This window comes from Onychomys torridus, chromosome 18 (genome assembly GCF_903995425.1).
Source record: "Onychomys torridus chromosome 18, mOncTor1.1, whole genome shotgun sequence".
Classification (NCBI taxonomy): Eukaryota; Metazoa; Chordata; class Mammalia; order Rodentia; family Cricetidae; genus Onychomys; species Onychomys torridus.
The window spans coordinates 16592962-16598961 of NC_050460.1; positions in this window are offsets into that span (position 1 = coordinate 16592962).

A 6000-nucleotide genomic window follows, 5' to 3' on the forward strand; every position below is an offset into this window, starting at 1 on the left:
TAAGGGATAAGGCATGGTAGCATGCCCTCCATGTGTCAGCTGAGTTCCTCACATCAGCCAGGAGGTGTTTCCCATTGAGTGTCTTCTAAAGAATGGAGCCCTGTTTGGCTTCTTAAGGCAAACCTTTAATCCCAGAAGTCTAGGCAGGAGGACTGTAAATTCGGCGGTAGGTTTAGCAATAGAGTGCGGGCCTTGTCACCTTGTGCCTTAAATTAAGATTATCAGTTTTAAGGATACACATGAACAGATATGAATTAATAAATAGTTGAATTTTTTCTTGTCACAGCATGGAAAATAAAGCTCATGTGCATCACGTTTGGATGGAGACTTTGACTGTGAAAAATAACTTTATAGAAGTTCAATGAGTAGTACAGTCTTTGGGTCTGGTTAATTCAGTGTGTGATTTCCTTTTATTTAGGTTTTTGTATAATAACATTTAAACAAGAAGTAACTCTAGTAACACTGATGAATTATTACTGTTTTAGATATGAGCATGTCTTGGTGGGAGGTTTCTCCCCTAAAAGAGTTCTTACAGGCAATTTGAGAGGACATTGCTCAGCACATCCTCAGAGAAGGCCCCCAAGGAACAACAATATATTGTATTGATTACTATTCCATAGCAAAGGAATTAATATATAACATTTTAGCAAATGAAAGTAGAGTGGAAATACAAACCGCAGTTGAGAGGCAGTCAGGATGGACAGCAACAGACTGCTTGTTCAGGGTGGGGCGGACACTGTAGACATTATTGTCTTGAGCACCAAGTAAGGGCCTGAGGATATCCAGTGAGGAAAACAGTTAGTTGGCCCTGCCCTCAGCATCCTGCACACCTGTGGGAATACAAAGAGGTAAAAAAAAAAAAAAAAAAAAAAAAGGTGGTCCATTGTTGTTCCTGAGAGGGTCTTGTTTTATAGCTCACTCACTGTGTAGCTTGGGCTGCCACAAATTCCAGCAGTTTCCCCACCTTAACTTCCTGGTTACAGGCACATATCACCACACATGGCTTTAAAGAGGAGGTGTAAATGAATGGTGAAGCATCTAGGACATTCAGGCATTTCACATTGTTAAAAAAGACACTTTTCCCTAAGAGGTGCACTTTTCCTTATGACCCTGTTGGGTGCTGCCCTCTAGAGGCATCCTTGGGTAAAACTCGTCTCAGTAAGAACCTGTGATCTGGGAGGGATCACTTGAGTGGAAATCACAGACTCAGGAGATTTTGCCCTTGGATAGAAGTTGGGAGGAATGGCTAAGGGTTGAGGCAGGGTCCTGGGAGGCGATTTGCAGTGCTCTCCCAGCTTCCTGGTGCAGTGTTTACGTGACCCTGAGGGTTGCACTTCACCTTTGCTCCTGGCGTGCATGGGGTTTTAGCGTAATGCTTCCCAGGTACAAAGAGCAGCCCACAGAAGCAAATGGGCACCTTTCTACTGTATTCGTTCTGTGAGGAGTCTGTGTTTGATCGTGCAGATGTCCACCTGTGGCTCGGCCTCTGCAGGAAAGAGTTCTAAACAGAAGGGTGAAGTAGAAACAGTGAACTCAATATCAAGGCCTCCTTGTCCACCCAAGGGAGACTGATGACAGAGCTTTGTACAGGCTGCCTCTGACCTTTGCTCAGACCTTCTGGGTCTTCTGTGCCCAAAGACTGATTATGACAGACCCATCCATCCCACCGTCCTCACCATAACCAACAAACTCACCATCCCTATCCGACCTTGGTGAGCCTCTTCCAATGACTGCTCATCTGCCTTGTCCTGTGTGTTTCCTGAATGAGTGCTTGGCTAATTGGTGGCATTCAACACCTCACTATCTGTCATCTAGTGCAGTGTGACAGTGTATGTCTACAATCCCGCATTCCAACCAAGCAGCCAGAGATGAAAATATTCTTGCCCATCACTACTCAGAACTATAATAAATCACAGTCTATGCAACCAAAATTACTACTTACTGTCCAGGGTGATGTGGGGCAAGACCTACACTGTGTATTTTGAAAACTCTGCCCAGCTGGGTGCAGTGGCATGTGCTTATGACCCCAGCTACTCAGGAGGTTGAAGTAGAAGGAGATTTGCTTGAGCCTCGCTTGTGCAACATAGTAAGATCTTGTCTCACATATCAATAGATGAATAGAAAACACTCTCAATATTACAAACAAGGAAACTAATGCTGTGAGATCTTCAATGATTGTGCTTAGACAACACAGCTATTTATTAGTTACAGCTTACATCATAAATCATGAGAATCAAAATGCAGACATACTTGTAATTGTTTCTAATGACTTTATTTTTATAGATTCTATAAAGCCAAATGTAATTATATATATATTTATATTGATATAAAAACTTATTTGAAGTTTTTCTTTTAAGTGTATGGATGGTTTGCTTACATGTATGACTGAAATACAAGCATGGCTGATGCCCATGGAAGACACAAGAGGGCATTGATCTCCAGAACTAGAGTTATAGACAATTGTTAACCATCATGTGGGTGCTGTGAATTGAACCTAGATTACCTGGAAGAGCAGCCAATGCTCTTAACCACTGAGGCATCTCCTTCCCTAGCTTCCAAACTGAGGGTTGTTATACTAGTTTTGCAGCATATCACAGGCTGGCCATGACTTTGTCATCCTCCTGCCTCAATTCCAGAATGCTGCCATTGCATAGGCATGTGCCACCCATGTCTGGCCAAATCAATTGCTACATTTGTAGCAAGTACTGGGAACTACTCAGGGCATCAGACCAGTCTTTGACAGCCCTGTCATGGGCTGCCTTTCTGACCAAAGTGATTGCTCTTGGATAAGCTCAATTTCTAGAGGCAGATAAAGAGCAGAGTACATGATCACCAATATTCAGTTGCTTTAAAGAAAAAAGGAAATGAAATGATAGTATGAGGAAATAGCAAGACTCCATTAGAATTCTGACACATCATCCTTCTGGACATACACACACACACACACACACACACACACACACACACACACACACACACCTGAATATTTCTAAGTGGTTCAAATGGCTTAGTGAATTATTTCCAGTAACAAAATGAGATATAGGTCATATAATTATATAGATTAGAATAATAAGAGTGATATTTAACAATGACTTCAAGGTCAGATAAATACACAAAAAATTAAGTGTTATAATGAACCTTTGCAATCATCAGTACCCTGATTTTTTTACATCTTTTATTTTGTTCCTGTGTTTTCATGTGTTTACATATATGTGCTATGGATGACTAGGTACAGGCTAGAGGATAACTTGTGGGTGTATGTTCTATTCCTCTACCTTGTGAGCCACAAGGTTCAAACTCCAGTTATCAGACATGGCAACACATGCCTTTACCAGCTAAGCCATCTTGTCAACCTTGGTTAAATACTTTGTGGAAACATATATCCAACCACATAAGATCATGAAAGTCATCTTTATCTTTACTGTTTTACTGTGGACACTATGAACCTTTCTTTAAACTGAGAATTCTACCATGAACTTGCATATATTCCAGAAGAGGAAATTCTAGTTAAGAAGAGTTAATACCATATCACAATACATCCAGGACTCATGTCATCCATAGCAGTCATGTAAATTATAAACTAGGTTTTATACAGACTGCCATGGTTTGCTTTCTGTTGCTATGATGAAACACTGACTGGGTGTTGAAGAGATGGCTCTATGGTTAAGAGCATTCATAGGATCCCTGTCTGATTTCTGACACTGTATCTGTATCTCCAGTTCTAGAGGATCTGATGCCCTTTTCTGGCCTTTGAAGGCACAACCATGCAAGTAATATACAGATATATATTCAGGCAAAACAGCTATATTCAAAAAATACATTTTTTAACAAAAATAAAACACTGGCAAAAACCTGTTTTGTATGAAAGGGTTTATTTGGCTTAAATGTTAAATCACTGAAGGAAGCTGAGGCAGGAACTCAGGCAGAGACCATGGAAGATTGCTGTTGCACTGGCTTGCTCTCTTGCCTTGCTTAGCTACTAGTTTCCTTTTGTAGTTCAGGCCTACCTGTATAGGGATAGCGCCACCCATGGTGGGCTGGGCTACATCAATTATCAATGAAGAAAATGTCTTACAGACATGTCCATGAACCAGTCTGGTCAATGACATCCCCCAGCTGAGACTCCCTCTGGGTTGTGTCAACTTGACAGCTGAAGATGACTAGGACAGACACTGTTGGTCCATGTCAGATCTTGTGCTGCAGACCCAGTGATCTCAGATGCAGACTCCTGCAATCTTACAGCTTCACCATGAGAAGACCTTTGCAGGCTTTCCCTTACTGTGAAATCCTTCCCAGGCTGTGAAGTTGCCATAGTTCTTGGTGGGGAGCAGGGTGGAAGGGAAAGGACCTTCAGGATGAGTAGCTACATACTGTGAGTTGTGCTCTCTTGACTGGTCAGACATGCATCCAAACAGGTGTAAGCAGGTTGTGGCATACACTTCCAACTCCAAAGTGCTCCCTTACTTACACTATGTATGGAAGAGAATGTATTCAAGTGAAGAAGCCTGCAAGACTAAAGAAAAACTGACAACTCCTTTGCAGTTTCTGCTTTCTAGTATGAAGAGAAATTTATACACACCAATGAGGACTTGGAGAAGTTAAGAACTGGTAAGCTCAAGTACCCAAAGACCCCAGACAGGTCTGTCTTCCAGAGGGTTAGACCCCATGTCATGTGGGTGTGTTTATAGGGTAGCTCAAGGGATGCCAGAGAGGAGAGAGTAGGAAAAATATAAATGAGGAGAGTTCTTTGGGCAGATTTGAGGTTCCCTTAATGTTAAAAAGGGCTAGGCCTCTGAGTATTTGCTAATGAAACCTTCCCCAGTGCCTTCCCCTGGCTTTTCCCTTTTTTCTCCACTTTTCTTGAGATATAGAGCACTCAGGGTCCCATGCTGCTCACTTCCTGCAGTAGGGCAGAGAAAAGAAGCAAGTCCCGTGTAGTGGGTAGCCATCCCAGCCTTGGCCTGGAAGTTCCAACCCCCATTGTGGCTTCGGTAATGGTCATGCCCACAAGGCAGGGCTGAGGGAGGAAGCTGAAGACCCAGGATGGAGAGGAGAGGCTTCTCTTGGTTCCGGGACCTTGGACACTGGAGGTAGACGGAGCAGAGTTCTCCAGAGAACACTGCCCGACTGCGCCATACCTTTCCCAGACCCTGCAACCTATCCCTTCATTTGTAAGTTACCCCACAAAATAAACCTCCCGTTTAACTACAAGGAGTGGCCTTAATAATTTCACCAATAGTCCAGTGCTCACCTTGAGTTCTTCAGTCTGGTGGCTTGACCAGTCCCTGCCGGTCCTTAAGAATCTATAGTGAGATGGTCCTAAAGGATTGGAGGTTCATACTAGAGTGTGAGGAGGTGAAGAAACAGGAATGGATGGCAGCCATGGGGCTAGGGACTCATACCTTCCTTGGTCCACTGCCTCCTGTGATGATTAGAAGAGCACACAAAGATCCTGACATAGAAATTGTTCTCTGGACCAACTGAGGTACCCATTGATCACCTTGTTGCATTCTCTCCCAGTTTCCTTAAAAATAGCTATAAGCAGAAGTCAACAAGAAGAAATAGAAATTCCCTGGCATATGGCTGGATGGGTAACAAAGGCGGAAATGAATTAGCGAGCTGCAGACCAAGGGCTGGGGAGGGAGGAATTATGGGATTCTTTAAAAAAATACTAATTACGCCGGGCGGTAGTGGCACATGCCTGTAACACCAGCACTCTGGAGGCAGAGGCAGGTGGATCTCTGTGACTTCAAGGTCAGCCTGGTTTACAAAGCAAATTCCAGGACAGCCTCCAAAGCTACAGAGAAACCCTGTCTCAAACAAACAAACAAACAAAAAATACTAATTATATTTCATTAGAAACATTAAGTTATCAGGCTATAATGTATTTCCTCTTGTATTTTTAGTCATTTGATGGCTTTTTATTCTGAAAGAATATGTGTAATACAGGGATTTTTTTTCCCCAAATCTCTCTATACATTTGCTTTCCTTTTTCTAAAG